At 38.8% G+C, this 12,486-nt stretch overlaps 1 protein-coding gene across 3 annotated transcripts in view; it reads right to left on the bottom strand.

Annotated features, from left to right (window-relative positions):
* GABRB3 (gamma-aminobutyric acid type A receptor beta3 subunit) overlaps positions 1-12,486 on the bottom strand; it is a 233,769-nt gene that overhangs the window by 131,114 nt on the left and 90,169 nt on the right. The gene's annotated exons all lie outside the window — the stretch shown is intronic.

The raw sequence follows: 12,486 nt of genomic DNA, 5'->3' as shown, positions 1-12,486 counted from the left end.
TGCACTTCACCTAATTTTACTACCATCTGTATACTGCTTTTGTATGATGATGTAAGGGAAGAAGTGAACTGTAAGAGGATTCCTCTGTCTTCAGAAATAAATGAAAATAGTTCCTTTAATAGCAGGATGAGTATTAGCCCTCTGTATTCAGCTATCGTTGATAAAAATCAGAGAGTGTATTGACTTGTGAAAACATTTAAATATGTTCAGAACTATGCAAAAATCTTATTTAAAAATCCCCTTTATTTGTGGTTTCCAACTAAAGAAATGTTGGCAATTAGAGCCCATTCATAACTGCTGAGGGAGATAATGGCAAGTAATCATAAATGAAAATAATTCTTACACATGGTGTTACTGCTCCCAAGGCTGGTACCTTCCCAGAGACAAAGAAAATGACCCATTCAAAAAAGAAAAGAAAGTCACCAGAATTTTCACTGGGTGATACCATAGAAATAGATGTCCCCATAATCCCATAAAAATATAAATTTATATCTAATGTAAACATATTAAAATATAAGCATATTAATGAAAATATAGATAGAAGCCATAAGACTTTTTTGGCAACAGTCAACAGAAAGGTGAACATTAGCCTAGATGAAAGTTCTTGATCATCTCCAATCGATGGGTTGAAAACCCAAGGCACGCAGCTTCACAACTTCCTAGGCCATTGAGTTGGACCCTAAATGAAGGGCAAATCTAATCATTGTACAGTGACAACTGAAATATTTTCTTACACTTATTTATTCTAGGTCCAGGATACAGAAACTTGGAAATGAATGGCATGAAGCATGAAAGGGAGGGATAGCCAGCCCAAAGAATAAACCTCTTGTGGCTGCTTTCCTCAACTTTAAAATAGGATCACATGAGAACTAAATAAAACCACATATGTAAACACTGAATGTTAGTCATCAGTCTTTTTTTTTATAAGAAATATGTAGAAGTTGAGAAGGAATAAACTGTGGTATCTGAATATTTAGGTAAGTTCCTTTTTTCAAGGAATATGGAAAATTTGGGAAGAAGCTGGGGAAAGTATTCAATCAGATCATGACTATAATATTTATTAGAACTAATAAGCTGTTTGAATGTTCAAACAGTAGACCCCAGATGCAGAGAACACCTTGTAATTATACCATTAGGAGGTATGAGAGAGCCATTTCATGTGATCTGCAGAAGGTGAGCCATGAACATATGGGGTTTGAAAATGCCAACATTTTTAAATTTATGGCTAATCAAAACACCCTTAAAATGGGTTTAATTTTAACTTTGTAAATTACTTTTAAATAAGTGTATTCCTCTTTCTCGTTATAAAAATAATCCCTATTAATTGTAGAACATTCGAAAAAAATAAAGAAGACAAAACCCCTTCTATCTTGAGATAACCACTGTTAACATTTGGGTGAACTGTCTTATATTTCTATGGTGTACATGTGAATTAATTTAATATAATCGGGATCATGCTTATATTGAATTTTGTGTTATGTGTTTCATTTCACATAAAACTGCATTTTGAACATCTTTCTGTAACCAACCAGGACTCTATGAGGCCTTTCTGGGACAGACACCTCCCCCATTTCCTCTGCTGTAGCTCCTCTCTGAAGTACCCAGATAATAGTATCTGATGTACACTTCCATAGTTGTTTTACAGATGCTAAAACCACCACCAAATGGAAGAAATTAACTACTTGATGATCATGAGCCCACAGACCTTCTGGTGCCTAAGGATTCATAATGCTAACCCCTGTGACCTCAAAATCTATCAGTCAGAGAATTGTGCAGGAGCTGATCATGTACCCTGGGATGGCCCTCCTTCACTTTGCTTTTAAAAATGCTTTGCTGAAATCCTTCAGGGAGTTCAGGGTACTCTGAGCACAAGCCACCCATCTCCTTGCTTGGCCCTGCAATAAACCTTTCTCTGATCCAAACTCTGACGTTTCAGTTTGTTCAGTAAAATTTCTACATTCAAAATTCTTTAAAGATCACTTTATTACATTCATAAACTATTATATGGAAGTATCATAATTTATTTAACCTGCCCTCCTTGTTAAGTGTTATAAATAATATGGTGATGAATACCTTCATAGACATAGAGATAAGTTTCCACTCTATTGACTGTTTTGTGAGATACACAACAGTCTGAGGTGAATGTACGTTTTCCAGTTACACTCATGTGGATAAACCCACCAAGCGTGGGTGCCTATGTACCTGTTGGGCCCCTGCTGTGAAGCCTGGTCTCACCACTCAGGCACCTGCATTTTTAGTTGGCTTATTAGACAGACCCAAATAAAGCTCTATATTGTTTTTATTTGCAATTTGTGGATTATCAATTATATGTAAGTTGCATCACCAGTATTTCTTCTTCTGCAAGTAGACAAAATGTGCCCTTTGCCAAGATTTCTTTTCAGATTTGGGGTTATTCTTATCATGGCAATATTTGTCTATTACAGTCATTCAACCTCTGACTGACATATCCTGGCAAGTCAGTTTTCTATTTGTGGTGTCTTCCTTTCATCTTTTTGACATGCATGTTTCAGCACACATCAAATACAGCAGCCTGTTGAGGTAGTATGGCATAGGGGACAGCCCAAGCTAAGCGTCTACTGTGCCATCACTATGTGACTCACCCACTTGAGTTGCAGCTTCCTCATCTGTAAAATGAGGGAGCTAGCTGTCCACCTCTCTTATCACTTCCAGCTCCAAAAGTATAAATTGTGTCATGGCTTTAGTACAAGAAGCAAGACTCAGTTCATCCTTCCTAAAAAACAAATATTGTCTATAAGAATTAAATGACTCATAAAAGCAGATCCCTCAGAAAATCTCAGAGGCATGATTATGTCTGCTTCAAACTTAAGATTTATCTTTAAGTACCTTAAGCATGGTTAACATTTGTTAATTTTACTCTGAATAGCCTAGAGCACAGGATTTTCAGAAAGAATCATCTGGGCTTTGAGATCCTTGTGATCTGGGTCCCAGCACCAGATGTGCTATGACAAACACTGATAATGATACTGTTACCCAGGAGCATTGGTCTCAAAGCAGGAAGCAACACCCTCCCTTTTGTATTTAGATAGAAGGGAAATACAACCCACTATTTGGGGGACTTATAGCCTTTGGTGTATTCTTAAGCTTTTTCACTGTGGTCTTTGGGAAGCAATTATTTCTCTCTTCATCTGAACTCACACCAGAAGTGCTGAGTTTGCTGTGGGCAAGAGCAGCCCTATGACCAGCTGAACTTCATTTGTGGTCGACCTTCTGTCCTCTGTGGATAGGCATATCTTCCTCCCCTTTGTAGTTTAGTATCCAATGGTAAGTGGCCTCTCTTTCCTCACTACTTTTCAGACGATTTCAGAGAAAACTGGTAGTCACTGGTTTGTAACTCTCCAACTTGAATCCCAATTGTGGAATGGAATCCAAAGTGATTTTGACAATGAAATGTAGCCTTTTAATAACTTGCCCTAGTTTAGTAATTGAGACCTGTCTGGGAAAAACTGGGGATGGATGTTAGGTAACAAGCTAGCCACCCATAGATCCAACTGTGAGTAAAATCCCAGATGAAGACAGTGAGCTATCGGCCAGAAAAGGGAATATTAATGACACCAAGATATGTCCCAGACACCGTTAGTTACTTATACAGGGATCTCATTAAATTTCCACAGCAAACGTATGAAGAACAGAGGGTATCATCTCTAGTTCATAGATATTTGAGTTTCAAGGAGCTTTTGAACTTACTTACAATACAGCAATAATAAATGCTCAAACCACTGTGTGTCTGTCTCATTCCAAAGCCCATATTCTTTACATTTCATGATGTTGCCTCTTTAGGTACGCACACATCTGTGAACTAATGCTAAGACTTCCTTCCTCTCCCAGTATTGATTAGCATCTGAGTGGAAATTGGCTGTTTTGCTCTCAAACGTCCCCAGGAGTGCTATGTTGCCAACTGAAATGAAACACTCCAAACTAGAATTCAACAACACAGAAAGTCATAGGATACCCATTTGGACAACAGGTCATCAGTGAGAATAACTACACTAAAATAAACTGATCAAACTGTTCCTACAAGCAATTCCATTTCTGCCCCAAAATACATTTTTACTTTCCCATTTAGCCAAATTAACATCCGCTGTACTTTGCTCATAAGACTTGGCGGGTAGGGACTTCCCTGGTGGCACAGTGGTTAAGAATCTGCCTGCCAACGCACGGGATTTAATCCCTGGTCCAGGAAGATCCCACATGCCATGGAGCAACTAAGCCTCTGTGCCACAACTACTGAGCCCGTGTGCCACAACTACTGAAGCCCACACACCTAGAGCTCATGCTCCGCAACAAGAGAAGCCACCACAATGAGAAGTCTGCGCACCACAAAGAAGAATAGCTCCCACTTGCTGCAATTAGAGAAAGCCCGCGTACAGCAACAACAAAGACCCAGCGCAGCCAAAAATAAATAAAAAAAATTTTTAAAAGACTTGGGGGGTGGGATTTATCATACTTTAAAAAGCCTGAGATTCGGGGAAAGGTGAGTCTGGGAGGACCACTGCTAGATGGAGCGATCCAAGGGGTCCACTGTTACATGTTTCAAACGATACACTATTCTTTAGTTTGTTTAAGGCACTGCTATATTTAAAATAGATAACCATCAAGGACCTACTGTATAGCACAGGGAACTCTGCTCAATACTCTGTAATAACCTAAATGGGAAAAGAATTTGAAAAAGAATAGATACATGTATATGGGTAACTGAATCACTTTGCTGTGCACCTGAAACTAACACAACATTGTTAATCAACTATGCTCCAATATAAAATAAAAATTAAAGAAAAAGAAAATTTAACAACCAAAAATAAATAAATAAAATAAAAACAATTTCAGTATCACGATGATGGTGAAATGAAAAGCTGATCATCTTCAAACTTAATTGTTAACAAAACTGATTCAAGTGTCACATCTTCCATCGTGGTCACCTGGTAGTTTGAATAGAGAAAGAGTGGAAAGAGGAAGCTGGAAATGAGGGAGGAATAAATCCCCTTTGTCAAGAGAATGGTTCATCAGCAAAGAAGGCACCATGGGCTTCTACATATAACCCAGGTACCCCCTGAAGGAAAGTGCCACAGCCATGGGCATCAGCCTGCATTCAGGAGGCCGACAGGGAGGGCAGCAAGTGTCTTTTGCCAGCCTTGTGGGGAAAGATGAGGGAATCCCTTTAAAATGCACACTTCAGGGAGCAGCAACTGACAGGAAACTTGATGCTCAGGAGGGAAAATGTACATGTGAATAAGTGAGTGGAGCTAGGACCCTCCCAACATCTAGCTGATTACAAGACATGTGATTATGTCCATAGCAACTGAAAATTTGTAATAAACAGTTTTGTTATATTGTAGTGAAAGCCACCTGATCTCAGATGGTGAGGGAGTTCTGAAATCCCTCGTCAATTTCCTCATCTCTCTCTTCTGAACTATAAAGAGGATAAATATATCAGAGTTAATAGTTGCCAAATTTAGAATGGAAATCAACTGGCAACTGCCCAAAATGCTTTGACAGTGAGACCTATTCTCAACATCTGGCAAAATTCCAAGCAGCAGTCAAATTCTGTGGAATATTTGGAAGAAAGCACCCAGTACTGAGACCACCTGAGTTCTAGGTCTAGTTCTAGCCATAAAAGTTCTAGGTCTAGTTCTAGCCATAAAAGTCACCACTCTTGTGAGCATCAGTTTCCTAACTTGCAAAGTGAAACAAAGCCTGTGACACCCACCATGCACATCTGTTATGATGTCAAGATGAAATGCCGGCACGACCACACTACGTGAATGGTAAAGAACTCTAACAGCATTTAGGGGAATATTACCACACTGACAATTAGTGCAGGTAAAAAACAGGTAGACTGAGTAGTCTAAGATTATCACAGTTAAGGAAACTTGTGGTTCCTGATTATCAGCTGAATCATCAAGCAGTGAGATGCTCAGAAGAAAACTATCGTACACGCACACATACATGCATGCATGTGCACACGCAAACACTTAACTGTTTGCATCATCCTGATACATTTTAAGTAAGACACAGGGTAAAATGATACCTAAGATCCAAACCAAATTAAGGTTTCTTTTTCATCCTGAGCACCTGTATGCAAGAGCCCTCTAGACATCCACTCAGGGCATCCTACTCACAGTCAGTCAGCGTTGTTTATTGAGCACTCATTCTGGGCCAGGCACACTGCAAGGCATTTGGGCAATGCAGAAGGAAACAGCACACATGTGCTCACACAGCAGTCATGGCAATAAAGAGGAAAGGTTCACACGCCCAAGGTGTGGCAAGGGAAATGCACACAGGATGCAGAGAAGATGAGGGTGGGGATGGAAGAGGGCCACTCTATGAAGACAGAACAAATACCAAAGGAAAAGGTGCTGTTCATCCGTCAGACTGGAGAAGATCACAGAGATGTGAGCCTGGACCTGCACAGAGCAGCCTGAAATGTACCCCCCAGGTTCTCCTGCCAAAGTATTGGCTGGGAAAGTATTTAGCTATTTACTTTGGTGCTAAGCTCTTAATATAGTTGTCACACCTAACATGTAATCACTGACTGCCACAAGTTACATGAAAAACATTTTATCATATAATAGATGTTGAGTTTTCAAGTAAATTCAGACAAGTTAGTCAAACTGATTAATATATACCCCCAAATCATGTCTCCTTTATAACAACATTGATGTTTTAAATCAATAACCTATGTAGTCATTCATCTCCATTGTTTCTTAACTTCAATCAGAAGTCATATTTACTATTTATCAAAACATGACCCATTTTTATGAGCAGAGGTTTTAGAACTTGTAAAGTACATAAAAGGATGTGTATTCATTAGAAATATATCTCCCAGGTGATTTACTTATGCCTTTTAATCTTTATCCACACTTCACAACAAAAATACACATTTCTATTACCATAGAAAAGCATTAATAATATAAGTTTTAAAGATCTGCAGCTTCACAGATAGCTCTGAAAAAGAACTAATCATATATAAATGGTTAACTTTCTGTTTGGTTGGACATATAAGAATTTTTTATCCAAGTGGGGAGGTTTGGCCACAGCCACATCCATCAGTAAATGTGTCCAACCAGAGGGTCTTCCTCACCAGGCTTGGCTCCCCTTTCACAGCCAGAGCATTTCCCCAGATGTTACACCTGCATCAGGAAATAAATGGCCCTATTTTTAACTTCTGATGCTTGGAGTAAACCTGACAACAATTAGGCTTAATTACTATGTGCAGCACTGTTGCCATGGTATCTCTCTCCAGATGGGCTGGGAGGGCCCCGGCCTCAGGTCCCAGGTGCCCCATGGCCTGCTCCCCACACATGCAGCATTGCCTCTGCAATCACAAAAGAAGGGCATCTACGTTCAATTCACAACACAGATGAACATAATTCAGGGGCAGAGTCATTACAAACCCAATCCAAATCAGGTCAAGAAACAGGAATATATTTGATGACAGCAAAAGGATGAACGCAAGTATAGACGCAACTCCAACAAACCCACGGGCATACAGTGGTGTTACCATTCTTATTCATTTATTTTTTTTAAAGTTATTTTGAAATAATTATAGAGTCACAGGAAGTTGGAAAAAAATGTAGGGAACTTCCACATGCACTACACCCAGTTCTGCCAAATGCTATACCATCTTGCATAATTCAAGTACAATATCGACAGCAGGAAATTGACCCTGGTAAAATACACAGAGTTTAATCAGATTTCACCACTTTTACATGCAAGCATTTGTGTGTGTGGAGTTCCGAGCAATCTTACCACACATGTAGATTTGTGTAACAACCATCACAATCCAGATACAGAACTCCCGCAAGAACTCTTTATAGCTACACCAACCTCACCCCACTCCATTCATAACCCTGGCAACCACTAATGTTTTCTCCAATTTTGTAATCTTGTTTAGGAACATTACATGATTTTCTGCCTAGTTGTTCTACAAGTTGCTGAGAGTGGGGTGCTAAGGTTCCCAATGATAACTGTAGATTTGTCTATTTCTCCTTCCAGCTCTATTAGTTTGGATTCACGTGTTCCATGTTTTTAGTGCACGCACATTTGGGATTGCTTTATCTTCTTGGTAGACTGCACTTTTAATTGTTATGTAATATTCCAATTTTCTTTGTTCTTTCATCTACTTTATCTGATTAAATATAGTCAAGTCTGCTTTTTTATCATTATTGCTTGCATAAGGGAGTGGCCTAGATGGAGGAGTAGGAAGACCCTGAGCTCACCTCCTCCCATGGGCAAAACAAAATTACAATTATTTACAGAGTAATTACCAATGAGAATAACCTAAAGACTAGAAGAAAAGATTTTCCACAACTAAAGATATAATGAAGGAACCACAACAAGACAGGCAGGAGGGACAGAGACACAGTATAGTCAAGATCCACACCCCTAAGAGGATTATCCTCCACAACCAGGAGGATAATCACAACAGCAGAGGTTCTCCCCAATGAGCAAGGGGTCTGAGTCCCACATTGGGCTCTCCAGCCCAGAGGTCCTGCACCAGAAAGACAAGCCCTTAGAACAGCTGGTTTGAAGGCCAGTGGTGCTTGCATACTGGAGAGTCAGACGGCTTCAGGAAATAGAGACTCCACTCTTAAAATGGCGCACACAAAATCTCACACACTCCAATACATAGCACAGAGGGAGTAATTTGAAAGGAGCCTGGGTCAAACCCACTTGCTGACCTTTGCCTCCCAGAGAGGCAGGAGGTAGCTGGGACTACTCCTGGGGACACAGACACTGCAATAAGAGCTTGTTCTACCACGAGGACACTGGCGCTGGCAACTGCCATTTTGGAGTCCTCCCTCTAGACTACTACAACCAGGACCAACCCAACCCACCGGATGGTTGGCCCAAGTCCCAGGAACCCCATCCCCCAGGCCAAACAGCCAGTTTCATGGGAACCCAGCTTCACCCACCAGTGGGCTGACACCAGATCCAGCCTACCCCAGGCCTCCACAGCAAAGCAGCCCTGGGACCCAGCACCACCCAACAGCAGCCAATAGTCTCTGCACAAGGCACGGCCTGGCAGTCAACATACCTGGAGACCAGCCCTGCCTACCAGCACTCCCACGGTAGTCAGCCCACCACAACAGCAGGGGCCACAGAGCCCACATAAGGACATGTCTAGACCATACAGGTCTGGTGAAGTCCTAGCCACATCAATCAGACAAGAAAAACAAGTAAAAGGAATCCAAACTGGAAAGGAAGAAGTAAAAGTACCACTGTTTTCAGATGACATGATACTACATTATAAAATCCTAAAAACACCACCAAAAAAACTATTTTAACTGATAAGTGAGTTCACTAAAGTTGTAGGACACAAAATTGATAATACAGAAATCAGTTTTGTTTCTATACAATAATAATGAACTATCAGAAAAAAAAATTAAGAAAACAATCCTATTTACAATTGCATCAAAAAGAATAAAATACCTAGAAATAAATCTAAGGAGGCAAAAGACCTGTTCTTGGACACAAGCAAATGGAAAGATATGTCATGTTCACAGATTAGAAAAATTAACATTGTTAAAATGACCATACTCCCCAAGGCAACTTACAGAATCAATGCAATCCCTACCAAAATACAAATGACATTTTTCAGAGAAACAGAACAAAAAATTCTAAAATTTGTATGGAAACACAAACACCCAAATAGCCTTTTTTCTCTTATTGAGAAAGCAGAAAAAAGCTGGAGGTATCATGCTCCCTGACCTCAGACTAGACTACAAAGCTACAGTCAGCAAAACAGTATGGTACTACCATAAAAAGGACACATAGATCAATGGAACAGAATAGACAGCCCAGAAATGAACTAACACTTATATGGGCAATTAATCTACAATAAAGGAGGCAAGAATATACAATGGGCAAAAGATAGTCTCTTCAACAAATGGTGCTGGGAAAACTGGACAGTTACATGTAAAAGAATGAAATTAGAACATTTTCTCACACCATACAAAAATCAACTCAAAATAAATTAAAGAACTAAATGTAACACCTGAAACCATAAAACTCCTAGGAGAAAATATAGACAGTACACTCTTCGACATCAGTCTTAACAATATTTTTTTGGTTATATCTCCTCAGGCAAAGGAAACAGAATCAAAAAAAAGTGGGGGGGGACTACAACAAACTAAAAAGTTTTCAGACAGCAAAGGGAACTATCAACAAAACAAAAAGGGAGGCTACTGAATGGGATAAGATATTTGCAAATGATATATCTGATAAGGGGTTAATATCCAAAATACACAAAGAACCCATACAACTCAATATCAAAAAAACAAACAACCCGATTAAAAAATGGACAGAGGACCTGAATAGACATTTTTTTCAAAGAGGACATACAGATGGCCAACAGACACATGAAAAGATGCTCAACATCACTAATCATTAGGGAAATGGAAATCAAAACCACAATGAGATATCACATCACACATGTCAGAATGGCTATTATCAAAAGACTACAAATAATAATTGTTGGGGAGGATGGGAAGAAAGGGGAACGCTTGTACACTGCTGCAGAGAATATAAATTGGTGCAGCCACTATGGAAAACAGTATGGAGGTTCCTCAAAAATTTAAAAACAGAACTACCATACAATCCAGCAATTCTACTCCTGGGTATTTTTCCAAAGAAAACAAAAGACCTAATTCCAAAAGATATATACACCCTTATGTTCATTGTACAATATTTCACAATATCCAAGACATGGAAGTAACCTACATCAGTGCCCATACATATATGAATGGATATATATATATATATATATATATGTATACACACACAATGTAATAATACTTAGCCATGAAAAAAGAATGAAATCTTGCCATTTGCAACAACATGGATGGACCTAAGTGTATTATGATAAGTGAAATAAGTCAGGCAGAGAAAAACAAATGTCTTATGACTTCACTTATATTTGGAATCTAGAAAACAAAACAAATGAACAAATGTAATAAAACAGAAACAGTGCCATAGACACAGAGAACAAACAAGTGGTTGCCAGAAGGGAGAGGGGTAGGGTGATGAGTGAAACAGACAAGTAAAAGTAAGAGATACAAACTAGGGGGGTGAGTGAAGCAGACAAGTGAAAGTAAGAGATACAAACTTCCAGTTCCAAAATAAATGAGTAATGGGGAATACAGTCAATAATATAATATTTTTTATGGTGACAGATGGTAACTAGACTTTTCCTGGAGATCATTTTGTAATATAAAGAAATACTGAATCGCTATGCTGTGCACCAATAAGTTCATAGTGTTGTAGGTTATACTACATAAAACTTATGGAAAAAGCAATCAGATTTGTGGTTACCAGAGGTGGGGTGAGGGGAGTGGGGGAGTGGTCAAAAGGTACAAACTTCCAGTTATAAGATAGATAAATACTATAGATGTAATGTACAACATGATAAGTATAATTAACACTGCTGTATGTTATAATCAATATTTTTAATTGAAGTATAGTTGATTTACATTGTGTTAATTTCTGCTGTATAGCAAAGTGATTCAGTTATACATATATGTATACATTCTTTTTTTATATTCTTTTTCATTATGGTTTATCATAGGATATTGAATATAGTTCCCTGTGCTATACAGTAGGACCCTGTTGTTTATCCATTCTATATATAAAAGCTTACATCTGCTAACCCCAACCTGCCATCCATCCCTCCCCCTTGGCAACCACCAGTCTGATCTCTATGTCTGTCATTCTGTTTCTGTTTCACAGATAGGTTCATTTGTGTCATATTTTAGATTCCACATATAAGTGATATCATTTGGTATTTGTCTTTCTCTTTTTGACTTATTTCACTTAATATGATAATCTCTAGTTGCATCCATGTTGCTGCAAATGGCATTATTTTGTTCTTTTCTTATGGCTATGTAGTATTCCATTATATATATGTATATATATATATATACCACATCTTCTTTATCCATTCAACTGTCAATGGACATTGAGGTTGCTTCCATGTCTTGACTATTGTGAACAGTGCTGCTATGAACTACTCACAATAGGAGTGCATGTATCTTTCTGAATTATAGTTTTATCTGGATACATGCCCAGGAGTGGGATTGATGGACCATGTGCTAATTCTATTTCTAGTTTTCTGAGGAAACTCCATACTGTTTTCCACAGTGGCTGCACCAACTTACATTTCCACCAACAGTGTAGGAGGTTTTCCTTTTCTCCACACCCTCTCCAGCATTTTTTATTTGTAGACTTTTTAATGGTGGCCATTCTGACAGGTGAGGTGGTACCTCATTGTAGTTTTGATTTGCATTTCTCTAATAATTAGCAATGTTGAGCATCTTTTCATGCTCATGCTTTTCATACAGATGCCTACTGGCAATCTGTATTTCTTCCTTGGGTAAATGTCTATTTAGGTCTTCTGCCCATTTTTCGATTGGGTTGTTTGTTATTTTGTTCTTGAGTTGTATGAGCTGT

This window comes from Monodon monoceros, unplaced genomic scaffold (genome assembly GCF_005190385.1).
Source record: "Monodon monoceros isolate NGI ecotype Baffin Bay Population unplaced genomic scaffold, NGI_Narwhal_1 Super_Scaffold_21, whole genome shotgun sequence".
Classification (NCBI taxonomy): domain Eukaryota; kingdom Metazoa; phylum Chordata; class Mammalia; order Artiodactyla; family Monodontidae; genus Monodon; species Monodon monoceros.
The sequence above is the reverse complement of the archived record's forward strand: the minus strand, read 5'-3'. Positions and strand labels throughout refer to the sequence as shown.